The 13,190-nt window shown below is 47.9% G+C and overlaps 1 long non-coding RNA gene across 1 annotated transcript; it reads right to left on the bottom strand.

The window, feature by feature from the left end:
• Positions 1 to 214: 214 nt before the first annotated feature.
• Positions 215 to 5,461, bottom strand: LOC132647011 (uncharacterized). The gene is made up of 2 exons (XR_009585303.1): positions 5,303 to 5,461; positions 215 to 1,234 (listed from the first exon to the last, which is right to left on the bottom strand). It is a non-coding gene; the product is annotated as an uncharacterized LOC132647011 (long non-coding RNA).
• Positions 5,462 to 13,190: the final 7,729 nt, after the last annotated feature.

The following is a 13,190-nucleotide window of genomic DNA, read 5'->3' as shown; positions in this document are numbered from 1 at the left end:
GTGGTTCAGTGGTTATAGCATTGGTTCTCTTCCAGAGGACCTAGGTTTGACTCTCAGTGCAAACACGACAGCCCACATCTGTCTATAACTCCAGTTTCGGGGCTCTGATGCCCTCTTCTGAATTCTGTTCGCACTAGACACATGTGGTGCCCATACATGCGAGCAAAACACCCATATACATAAAATTAAATTAAAAACTAAAGGAAAGGAAGTGTACATATTTAAGCACTGCTGATATTTAATACAAATGTCTTGGAGTCCAAGCTGCGTGGGATCCCGACACTGCTGAAGCAGAGGCAGGAGGACTGCTACAGATTCAAGGTCAGTACGAGCTCCATAAAGAAAACTTACACAGAGACACACAAACTCACACACCATTAAATATAGAAAAAGACAGACATGTTCTTTTACCTGCTTTCAAAAACATCTGCACCTATAAGCCACTGACTGTTTCATGGGAGATTTGGCTTACTGGCACTTGGCTTGGCTGTTTGACAGCACTGAACCTCGGTTTCTCCAGAGGCCCAGCGTGTTCTAGCACAGTACCCAGGACAGAGTTCAGGGTCAGTGGTAAGGGCTTGGTTTCTGTTTCCTGTGGGATCCTCTTCCAGGTGGTGATGAAAGACTAGTTTGGGGCGTTTGGGGGTTACAATCATACTTCAAGAAACTCCTCTGCTTCCTCTCATGAAAAGGTAGTTTCACTTCCCTCCAGGGTGTGTGGGGCTGAGGCCCACAACAGTACATAGGGCAGAAGTCACCCTGGCAAGCAGGTGACTTGGTCTCCCTTGGCCTTCTTGGTCTCCTTGAGATCTTTGGAGTCATCTTTGATCCTCAGCCCATCTAAAGCATGTCAAGACCAGAGGTGGGGCAGGTGAGACTCCACAGCTGTTGCCTAAAATGGTTTCCCCTATTTGAAAGGCTGAAGCTTAATACCTCTGGCTGCTCTGATGGGTGGCCATGTAAAAAAACCTCTTAGGTGGAAGGGCCTCTTAAAGAAATCCTTTACCCAGAGGCTGGCTTTGTTCTTCCTGGACTGGACCCTGTACTGCCCTGCAGGAAGACATGCCCCCTGCCTTCTTCATTCTGTCTCATGGTAGAAGTCCAAATGAGAAGATGAGCTTGAAGGGTTAGGGATGAGGTGTGGTGTCAGAGGCTTGCTTTAAGATCCCAGAGTAGCTGACTCCCTGAGGGTGCACTTCTATGTGGTCCAAGGCAGCTGGAAGGGGTACCCCATCTGCAGGATAAGACAGCGGCAGGCATCAATGATTCATGCAAGCACAAAAGGAGGGGGGGGCTTATCAATTATATTTCTTTAATCTTTGTAACAATGGCATTTTAGTCAGCTACTCTGAGCACAACCAGTTGATGCTAATACTTTGTCTTTTTGTTTTGATTGGGGAAGAAAATAGCCAGCTAGTCACCACCATGTGAGCCTGGAGCCTAGTGAGGCTCTGGAAGCTCTTATCTACACACTCGCCCTGTCATGACTGTACCCTAGGAATGAAGGCAGCAGTTCTGTATAACCTTAACCTCCTACCAATCCTATTTCTCACTCACTAAAGGATTTTTTTTTTTTTTTGGAGACAGAGTCTCACTATGTGTCCCTAGAGTTCACTATGTAGACCAGGCTGTCCTTGAATACAGCAATCTGCTTGACTCTGCTTCTTGAGGAGCCCCACACCCAGCAGGGGCTCCTTATTAAGGAAGATAGAAAGATGATCAGGAGGGAGGGAGGGAAGCAGAAAGAGAGAAGGAAGGAAGGAAGGAAGAAAGGAAGGAAGGAAGGAAGGAAGGAGAAAGAAAGAAAGAAAGAAAGAAAGAAAGAAAGAAAGAAAGAAAGAAAGAAAGAAAAGAGAAGGAAAAAAGAAAGAGACCATGTCACTACAATGAATTTATTTGGCTACCTGTCAATTCCCTCTCACCCCAGGCCCTAGACTGAGGTGTCTGGAATGTCATGGAAGACTTTCCAAACTTGCCAGTGATTTTCTTCCTTTCCTGCTGAGTATAACCCCATGAGGGAGTGGCTGCCCATCCAGGGCAGAGGAAAGGTCTCAAGGAAGCATCCATCCAGCAACAAGAGATTGTGAGTTATTAAGTGAATATAAACTTCATCAGCATAGGCAGCGGGCAGTAGACAGCCACTGAATTAGGGTCCTGATGGGACTGATGGCATAGCCTATAATCCAGGTACTGAGGAGGCTGTTGCAGGAAGATTCAAGTTCAGGGACAGCCGGGGTAGCGTAGCAGGTCTCAGGAGACTGTACTTGCCAAGTATGAACGAGGTCCTCAGTTCAATTCCCAACAGAAGGAAGGGATAGAAGGAAGGGGAAAGCAAGAGCCATGGGACTATGATGAGGCCAAGTCCGCAACAGCATGTTCATGGAGGCATTTTGGGGAAGGGCCATGGCACTCGTATGGCGCATCAGATTTGTTCCCACTCCATCTCTGGCATTGCCAACCTGCTCCCTCCACTGGTCTGGTGATCAAAGACTTTCTGAGCCTTTGCTGAGAGGACTGTGGCTGCAGTGGCTGGTGTGCTGGTGGAAGGAAGGTCTCATGTGCACAGCTGCTGGACCCTGACACGCGCTGATGCTATTAAAAACCACCAATACTGCTATCCCAGCTCCTGGAGAGAGTCTCTGCATGACAGCCTGCGAAGTAAGCCTGTATTTGAATTTCATCTGCAACCCTGTTGCCTCCAGACAAGCTCAAACCTGCACAGATGGCCCCTCGCACCAAAAAGTAAAAATAACAAAAAGCTGGCGATTCCCAGCCTCCCTTTTTCTCTGGGCAGATGTGCGGCAGCACATTTTGGGAGGCACACCGTCTGTATCCCCACACTGCAACCCTCTCCCCTCCTGTGAGTTCACACTTCCCACCCTCTGGCTTGCTGGTGGGTAGCAGCTGTGGCCCTTTAGATGTGTTTGCAGAAGTGCCCAGAGTGTCTGAGCCTTTGTGTGGAACTCGAGAGCTAGAGAGGGAAAGCTAAGTTGAAAATGCATCTGTTATCCACTACCCAGGACTGGTCACGGTATCTACGAGAGGACAAGGGAGAGGCAGAATGGTTAGAGCGGGTTAGGCGACCAAAGCGACAGAAGGAGGAAAGGAACTGCCATTTAAACTAGTGCATGCCAAGAGCAGGAGAGCAACCCCAAATCCCAGCTAGCCAAGGAAGATCAATGGCTCCTTCACTTTCCCATAGCTGAGAACAAAGATTGTAAGCCCCGGGGCTAGTCACAGACCAAGACAGGCCCAGAGGAAAGCCCAGAGAGCACTCTGTTAAGATCATTACTGGTGAAGAGACGGAGAAGTCAGTGTAGGTAAGAGCTTTTCCCTGCACACCATCAGAGACAGGCAGATAAACAGATTGAACTCTGGTGGGCCGTGTGACCTCACGCCCCAGGTTTCCTTCAGAAGTGGTAGCTGGTGGTTTTTAGTCCCTAGAGAATCAGAGGAGATAAAAATTAAAGTGCAATAATTGTCAGGAGGAGAAATAAGAAATGTATGAATTCAGAGAAATAGCAAAGGTGCAATTCTACCTCGTTTCAGGCACAGCTCCATCTGGGTGCTGAGAGGCAGTCCCCCTTTGCCTTGCATGGCTTTGTTCTGTGCCGACTTCATTCTCCACTTGGTATTTTCCAGTATCTTTAAGGTTGACATTCCTGCTGGCCAGAACTTCCTTCTCAGAATCTCTAGCTGAAAGGTCCCTAGTCACTGTGGCCAAGGAATGCAAAGCTGGGGCAGGACAGGCATGTGGCATGCATCAGTCCCTAGGGCAGAACTGGAGACAGTCCATTGGAACTACCTGACTCCTGAGAAGGGGGGGTGGGAGGAGCTGTCAGTGGTCTGGCAAAAGCAGCAAATACAGAAATAGCACAGAACCTGGTTAAGGCCTGAGCAGCAGCAGAGATGAACCTGTGAACAGCTGCGCCCTGCATTTCACAGCAGGACTCTTGTAGCTGGGAAGCCACGGTCACCCACATTCCCTAGGAATTGCTAACTCCATTATGCCGGCTTCAGTGACTGTCCTGGGGGAAGCATGTTTATCCACCAGCCTCACGGTTGGGTTCAACCCAGCAGGATTCTGCCAATTTTTCCTTTTTGCTATATCCTAGGGCTCCCAGTGTTTTGGCTTCCATGTCCCTCTTCCTCAACCTCACTCGGGGTAAAGAGATAGCCCGGAGGAGAGTCTTCCCTAGCCAAATCTTCAGGCTAGGGCTTCTCTACAGAGAATCACAGAGGAACCCACACGGAATGAGCCCATCACTCCATGGCTGTTCTGGAAGGCACGGGGACAACACACACGTGGCTGAATGTGTACGGGCGCTGGCTAGAGGGGCATGGAACGTCAAAGGCAAAAGCATCGTCAGAGACGGACATACAGAGGCTGGCTTATTGGTAAATGAATCTGGAGAAACTGAGAAAAGCGGAGATTCAGCAATTTGCCCATGGTCAATATCAATCGAACCTGGCTTCGGGGCCTACTGCTACAGTCAACTGCCTGGGAGCCTTGGTCACGTTAATGTAATGTCCTATTAACAAACCTCTGAACCCCCAAACCCAAAATTGGGAGGGGCCCAGGTATGGGTTTTCAGGGCCGCGGGATCTAGCAGCCTTAGCCTGCAGGGGGCGCGCATTCCTCCCCGCGACTCCAGGCAATTCAGCCTTTCTGCCAGGAGCACGCTTCCTACCAGTCCCAAGCATTCGGGTCCCCCTTCTAGGCCTCCTCAGGCCCGCCAGTCCGGGATGACAGCTTGGCTGGGCCCCACGCCTGGACTGCGCCTTGTACGGCGCTCCCTCCCACCCCCATTCCCCGGTCACGCGGCACAGATGGGAGAGGAGGAGGACGAGAAGGAGAGGAGAGGAAGGAGGCCCTTTGGGGCAGAAGGGTAGAAACCCATTGCAATGGGCGTCGCCTCTGAAAGGGGCTCTGTGCGTCTTGGGGAGAAGAAAGGGCGAAGAAACGGAGGAGGGGCTGTCCAGGGAGCAGCGATGAGGGGATAGGTGTCTGCGCCAACGTGGAGTCCCCGCCACACCCAGGCGGAAAGGATCACCACGGTTTGGCAAGCACCCGCCTCTAGACTGCTGAGACGCAGGCACCCTGTCACCTCACGGGGCAGCAGGCCTCGCCATGTTGGCCGAACCAAATGCAGTCCCGAGGGAAAGGGCAGAATGCAGGAGTTGGACCCCAGAACCCCTTGCAACAACATCCACAGAGTAAGCCCCCAGGAGCCCGGCTGCCCAGGGCGGACCTTGGTGGCGCCACTTTTCCAGCCACGTGGCTTGGGGCAAGTTTCTTTACCTCATCTGCAAAATGGGAGAGCGCGCACGCTGTAGGGTTATCATGTAAGGTGGTCCCGTCCCCTAGGGCTGGGCCTGCCCTGGCCACAGCTATCACCATTGCAGCGGGTTAAAGGAGCTGAACTTCCAGCCAGAACCAGGCCGCCCGCACCCCGCGCCGCCCAAGACCTCCCTGCGCGCGCAGAGCATAGCCACCTCCTCCTTTGGAGTCGGCGGCCCCGCCCTCCTGGCTCAGTCTAAGCTCCACGTGCAGCGTGTTTACCCACGTGACTTCTGAGCCCGGCCCCCAGCCTCCGCCTTCGCTCCGGCCCCCTCCGTTGACCCCGCCCCACATTCACTGCGGCTGCGCGGCGTCCAGCTAACGCAGCCCGCAGAGCACAGTCGGTGGTTGTCTAGGGGACACTGGGCCTCCGCGTGGCTTCACCGCGCACCGCGAAGGGGCGGGGTTGGAGGGTGGAGGCGGGGCCAAGCGTGAGAGCCAGTTCCAGGGTAGGCATTGCGTGGGCGGGGCTGAAGAGGGAGGGGCCGGGGCGCGGCGCGCGCGCTTTCAGACCTGCTTTCCTACTGAAGGCTGGTAGGCTGGCCCTGTTCATCGCCCTTGGGTAGGCTGTAGCACGTAGAACTAAGAAGGGCACATTGACTTCCACGTTTCACTGCGCCCTAGGCAAAGAGGAACTCGCCTAGATTCTCTTACCTTCTTCCTATTTTTCTCTCTCTTCTGTATTTTTCTCTCTCTTCTGGATTGCTTCGGTGCAGTCATCCAGTTTGGCTTTTGAGATACCATTGAGAATCATTACACCTATTTTGCTCCCCCTCGCTCCCTTACTTCCTTCTCTCTCCCCTTCTTTACTACCTACCCCCCCTTTTTCCTCTCGTACTAAGGACTGAACCCAGACCTTTTCTCCATCTACATGTACACCTGTATGCCAGAAGAGAGCATCAGATCACATTATAGATGGTTATGAGTCACCATGTGGTTACTGGGACTTGAACTCAGCACTTCGGGAGAGCAGACAATGCTCTTAACTGCTGAGCCATCTCTCCAGCCCCCTAGGAACCAAGTTTTCCCACGCCTGCCTTGAAGTCTCTTCGTAGACCCAGGTTAGTCCTGAAGTCCCTCTGTTAGAACCAGGCTGGCCTTAAATTTGTGATCCTTCAGCCATAGCTTTCCAAATAGCTGATATTACAGCCAAGTCTAGCTCCAGTAAATGGACTTGCGGTCCTGCTGCTCCGAGATCTTGTGCTTCTGTCCTCACCACTATAAGACTCCTCCCTAGATGTATCTATCGCAAGCCTTTTAAAGCCAATATGTATGAAATTGAACGCACACACCTTTTTTTTTTTTCTCTGAAATTTGTGTCTCACCTATTCTCTGCAGTGATTGGCACCACCATCCACCTACTCACGCACTTAGGCCCCAGACAATCAGTCTTTTTGACTCTGAAATTTAAGTGCCTTAGAATCTCCCCTCCCGCTGAGCAGTGGTAGCACAACATTAATCCCAGCACTTGGGAGGCAGAGGAAGATGGTTCTCTGAGTTCAAGGACAGCCTGGTCTACAGAGCAAATTCCAGACAGCCAGGGGTACACAGAAAAAGCAAACAAAAACAAACAAAAAGCAAAACCAAAACAACAACAACAACAAAAACCAACAACAGCAAAAAAGATCTCCCTTCCCTTCATTCTCTGCTACACTTATATCTGCGGCCCAAAAAGTGCCTCACACTTGAATTCTTTGAAGATCCACCATTCTGCTTGTCCCTCCTCAAGACTAGCCAAAATTTCTAAATGATTGCATTCATTATCTGTAGATAGAAACCCAAAGTTCTCCATTAAAAAGAAAGACAGGAAAAAGACAAGGATGTCTCTGGCTCCCCATCTCTTCACGGAATCCTTCCGGGTTTGGTTCCAGGATAACCGAAGTTATCAAAACTGAGGATGTTCCAGGGGGGATACCGTAGCATCCTCATGTAACCTGTGTACAGCCTTCTGTGTCTCTAGACTAGCATACTCAATGCCATTATATATGTTATATATTGTGCTCTGTTGTCAGGGAAAACATGAATTGGAACTTTCTATGGAACGCTGTGTGTGTGTGTGTGTGTGTGTGTGTGATGTTTGTTCCTGTGTGTGCAGGTACTGGTTTGTGTGTATGCAGGTGCACATGTGTGTGTGTGAATGTGTGCAGCTGAGTATGCTAATGCAGGTGTGTGTGTGTGTGTGTGTGTGTGTGCTTCAGAGACAATTTCCTGTGGCGTTCCTCAGGACAGAGTGACTAACTTGCCTAGAACTTGCCAAGTGGGCTAGTGTGGCTTCCAGCAAGCTCTAGAAATCCCATCTCATCTCTGAAACACTGTGCACAAACTTGGGCCATGGTGTCTGGCTGCTTCTTATTTATTTCTTTTAATGTGGGTTCTGAGATTCAAACTTGGGGCTTCATTCTTGCAAGGAAAACACTTTACTGATGAACTATCTCCTTGTATTAATTAGGGTTCTCTAGAGTGACAGTCTCTTTCTCTCCATATATGTGTGTGTATAGAGTATATATATATATATATGTATGTATATATATACACACAGATATATATGTACACATATGTATATATATATATACACACACATATGTACATGCATTAACTATATGCATAGATGCATTGACTATAGTAAAGAAGTTAACAGTCACCATATGATTAACAGTCCATAGGGAGGCACCTGCTGAAATCGTCGTCAGGGTTCATAGATGACTTGTGAAACATCAGGCACTCGGTCCTGTCATAGAGCCAAAGTCTGCTTCATCAAATTAGTGACTTGTCAATCTCCACCCAGCACAGGTCCACAGGAAAGAAATACGGAGCAGGACGAATATTGGCAAGAAACCTGGGCTGTGTGGCTGGGAAGTAACAGACCAGCTTAGGCAATCAGTTTAAACGGTACCCGCTCAGTTATGTGCTTAAAGCTTGCTAAATAAACCATGAGGTCTCTGTTTCAGTTATTTGGGAGATAGCCAGGTCATAAGAAAGCCCTCTAGAGTTAATAAATATTCTACAACAATATATAAAAGATGTACATGAAACATACATGTATTCAAACTTAGGTCTTGTTGCCAAGGGAGCTCGTTATGCATATGTTAATATGGTAGCATGCATATGTTAATAAAATCTCAAAGGTTGATGTTGGATGCTAGCTTCCTCCACTGTGTTCATGTGTGTGTGTGTGTGTGTGTGTGTGTGTGTGTCTGTGTGTCTGTGTGTCTGTGTGTCTGTGTGTGTGTGTTATTAAGGGACCTGATCATGTGAAAACTGTCTTAGTGCATCACTCTACTAAACCTTATTGTTTGGAACAGATGATACAGAACTCGGGCACTTGAGAGCTTGGAGAACCGAGGACCTGGAAGCTACAGGATGGTTAAAGGAGTCCTGGTGACATCGATTGCCACAAGTAATTTTTCTTTGTCTTCTTCCTGTGTCACTCCACTAAGAAGATGTGTCTGCTTCCAGATCCTAAATCTCCAGCCTCTATGATCAGAACACCTCTTGATCTTCCTCTTAGTCACCCCACTTCCACTTTTGGGTGTCTGTTCATTTTTGCCAGAATAAAGCCAGCTCCTGGAATGCAAGGACAACACACCCTACACCTCAATCGGATAAGAGTTCAGATCCTTATAAAGACAAATACATACTGCGTGTGTTGGTGCACGCCTTTCAGTCCAGCAGAGGCAGGAGCATCTCTGTTTGAGGTCAGTCTTGTCTACATGGTGAGCTTCTGGACAGCTAGGACCCTGCCTCCACAAACAAACAACAAACCCCTCATGTACATATTTTATTAATTCAGAAGTTTATACATTCAAAGTATCCAAAGTATATTGATTGTATTCACCCTATTCCTCCCTCTAACTCTTCCTTGATCCTCGCCTCCACCTCCCATTAGTAAAACCTTAAAATGTATTTTTATTTTACTTTGTGTGTGTGTGTGTGTGTGTGTGTGCGCGTGTTCATGTTGCCTGTAGTTATATCTGTGCACCGCATTTGTATCTGGTGCCCACAGACATCAGATCCCTGGAATCTAGTTACAGATGTCGTGTGGGTGCTGAGACGGAACCTGGGCCCTCTGGAAAAGCGGCAGGTGCTTTTACCCCTGAACCGTGTCTCCATCCCAACTCTTAAAAAATATATATATATATTTGTTCATTTTACCTATGTGTCTGTTGTGTGTAGCGGGGAATGTGTGTGCAGCTGCCTCTAGAGGCCAGAAGAAGGGGTACGATCCCCTGGACCTGGAGTCACAGGGCAGTTGTAAGTCACCTGGTGTGGGGGCTGGGAATGGAACGTGGGTCCTCTCAAAGAGCAGCAGGCACTCCTCACCCCTGAGTCTCTGCAGCCCTGAGTCCCACTCTTTTTTGTTTTGTTTTCAAGACAGTGTTTCTCAGTGCAGCCTTGGCTGTCCTTGGCTATGGACCAGGCTGGCTTCGAACTCACAGAGATCTTCCTGCCTCTGCCTCCCTGAGTGCTGGAATTAAAAGCGAGTGCCACCATGCCCAACTCCTGAGTTCAACTTTGATCCCATCTCAGAGAGCAACTCTTGGAGAGTTCTGAAGACAAATCTCAGCTCTTGGCTCGGGAATCACCAACTGACCAACTGGCATGGGATGGAGAGGGTGGGGCTTGACTTTAATGCCCACAATGCTCTAATTTTTGCAGGTAGTAGCCAGAATTAAAGTTGACATCCATAAAATGGACCCCATTTCCCTCTAGCCCCTGTTCTATGAAGTAATTTTTTTTTATGTATATAAGCAAAGAGGCTGTAATATTATGTATGTAGGCATAAGGTGTGGAATTCCAGAGGCTGCCTTTACCCAGGGGATCAGCTTTATGTCCTATCTAGTATCTTCCCTAAACTGCTAAGCTCAGAAATCCTTCCCCCTAAGTTCAGAGATCCCTCTCTTTAAGCTCAGAGACCTTCTGCCCTCTAATCTTCCCCTTAAAGTGCGTAATTATAAGGAATTTCCTTGTTCTGTGGGTTGCTGTTAGATCTCCTATTCCAGCTTCAAGTAACCACTTATTAAAGGACCTGATCGCTCATTTTCTGTCTGTCCCTTTCACTCACAAAAGAGAGGGAGGGAGAGAAAGAGAGAGAGGGAGAGAGGGAAAGAGAGAAAAGGAAAAAAAATCTAAAATCCATTTCTTGTCTGAAGCATTTCAAAAAAGGAATATTCAACCTCCAGAAACTGTTTTTAAATATTAATGGTTTGTGTTGAAGAGATAGCTCAGTGGTTAACACACTTGCTGTGGAGGAGAGCTGGAGTTTGGTTCCCAGCACCCACATGGTGTTCACAATAACCTGTAACTTCAATTCCATCTAGTCTGATGCCCTCTTCTGGACTCCTCTGGCACCCCTACCCACCCACCCACACAATGCTTAATAAGGGAGGCTGGAGAAATGGCTCAGTGGTTAGGAACATTGGCTGCTTTTGTAAAGGTCCTAAGTTCAACCTCTATCACCCACAAAGCAGCTCACATACATCCTTTTTGGTTTTGGTCCTCTTTCTTTCTTCTTCTTTCTTTCTTTCTTTCTTTCTTTCTTTCTTCCTCCCTCCCTTCCTTCCTTCCTTCCTTTCTTTCTTTCTTGTTATTATTATTATAATTTATTTTCTTCGAGATGTGTTCTAACTGTGTAGATCTAGCTGTCCTGGAACTCATTAAGTAGAACAAGCACCTCGAACTTACAGAGATCCTCCTGCCTCTGCCTCCAAGGTGCTGGGATTAAAGGTGTGTGCCACCATGCCTGGCCACAAGTATCCTTAACTCCAGTTCTGGGGGACCCAACACCTTCTTCTGGTCTCCCTGGGCAACAGATGTGCATGTAGGCAAAACACTAAATATACACAAAATAAAAATAAAGCTTTTAAAAATTGGCTATTTTATTATCTAAAGCTACATTGTATCAATTTCTTTTCTCTAGATTTGCTTTATTTTCCTCTATGTCAGGCAGTTAAGAGAGAAAGAGAGAGAGAGAGAGAGAGAGTGTTTGTGTGATAAGATGGTGAGGACTCCGGAGAATGTAGAGAGTATTAGATCCCCTCTTCTTCCTCTTTTTTTTTTTTTTGTGCAAGTGGCAAATAAGTTGTATACATTTATAATGTATAATGTAATGTTTGCTATGTGTAAATATTGTGGAATGACTGAATGTGGCCATTAGTATTTCCAGCGTCTCCCCTGCTTAGCATTTCTCCGTTGTTCAATTGGGGTGATATAAGATTTGCTCTCTTGATATCTTTTTTTTCTTTTTTTTTTTTTTGAGTGCAGTGGTGGGGTCCTGATAAGTTGCCCGGATTGGTCTTGAACTCACTTTGTGACCCGGGCTGGTCTTTAACTTTTGATCTGCCTGTCTTGGACTCCCAATGATTACAAGTGTGGGTGGTTTCTATTGCTGTGACAAAACACCATAACCAAAAAGCAAGTTGGGGAGGAAATGGTTTATTCAGCTCACACTCCCACATTGTTGTTTGTCACTGAAGGAAGTCAGGACAGGAACTCAAACAGGACAGGAACCTGGAGGCAAGAGCTGATGCAGAGGCCATGGAGGAGTGGCTTGCTTTCCCTGGCTTGCTCAGTCTGCTTTCGTATAGAACCCAGGTCCACAGCCCAGGGACAGCACCACCCACAATGGGCTGGGCCTTCCCCCACTGATCACTAATTGAGAAAATGCCTTACAGCTAGCTCTTATGGAGGCATTTTTTCCAATTAAGGTTTCCGTGTCAGTTTGACACAAGACTAGCCAGCACAGTGGGCCACCATACTGGCAATCTAGGAAATAGTCATATCTGAAGAGTACATTTAAATGAGCAATAAACCTGCCTGAATTCTTGTATGACCTCATTCTCCTGCAGAGGACAGAGGCGGGAACTTCAATTTCACTATCGCTGTGTGGGTGACTGTTTCGTGCCTGACTCACAGCTCAGATATGTGTTATTTAGCCGTGAGCAGAGCAGGACCTCCAAGGCGTGAAACTGGATGGTCCAGACAAGTGCTTGCCAAGACAGAGTCACTCAGGCTCTGACTCTGTTGGTCTCAGGAACTCAGAAGAAATAGCAGGTGCACAAGAGAACTTCAGGTTGACTGTAAGAGGCAGAGACAGAGGATCTGGAAGTTAGAGGCCAGCGTGGGCCCTGTAAAGCGAGGCCCTGTTTCAAACACAAAAACAAAACCGAAACAATGAAAAGTGTCTTAGCTGAAATATGACATGAATGAACAAAACACAAAGCCCAAGAAAACCTGGAAGTAAATCATAGAGAAAATTGCATTTCCTCACTTAGATCTTAAGACTGGAGTAAACTCTCTCACCCCCCTCCCCCCAAGTCAAGAAGAAAGCAAACAGACTGCTGGAGGCTGCCTAATGTCAATGTCGTTAACTTCTTGGTACTGTGCGATTGTCAGCAGTGTTGGGGTAAAGGGAGGCCCAGGAGCTTTCATTGTCCGTGCTCAGACACCTGAGCCTAATGTACTCTTAATGAACTGGGGAGGCCCTAAATGCCTTCATGGGGTTGTGCCTCAGAAGACTATCTTCTGGACGTTGCTTCATAATCCTTCAACTCCTCTCAAGAACCCACTCAAGAGGCCCCACTTGCCACATAATCAGGAACAGGACTCATTGCTCCCAGCTTTCAAGAGTTTGGGACCTGCAGGCAGAACTCCCCTCCCCCCTACTCCCATTGGGAAGGGCAGAGTAGTTTGGTAATTTCCATGCTTTTCTTTTCTCTGGGTTGGTTAGATTTATGGGTAGCCAAGAGAGAAGAGTTAGGTTCATGAGCACTTGAACCCAGGCAGCTTAGGTTGTTACAGTTTAAATTTGAACTGTCGCCCACCAACTCATGTTTTAAATACTTTGTCCCCA

Source organism: Meriones unguiculatus, chromosome 14 (genome assembly GCF_030254825.1).
Source record: "Meriones unguiculatus strain TT.TT164.6M chromosome 14, Bangor_MerUng_6.1, whole genome shotgun sequence".
NCBI classification, from domain to species: Eukaryota; Metazoa; Chordata; class Mammalia; order Rodentia; family Muridae; genus Meriones; species Meriones unguiculatus.
Note: the sequence above shows the minus strand (reverse complement) of the source record. Positions and strands in the feature narration are given on the sequence as shown.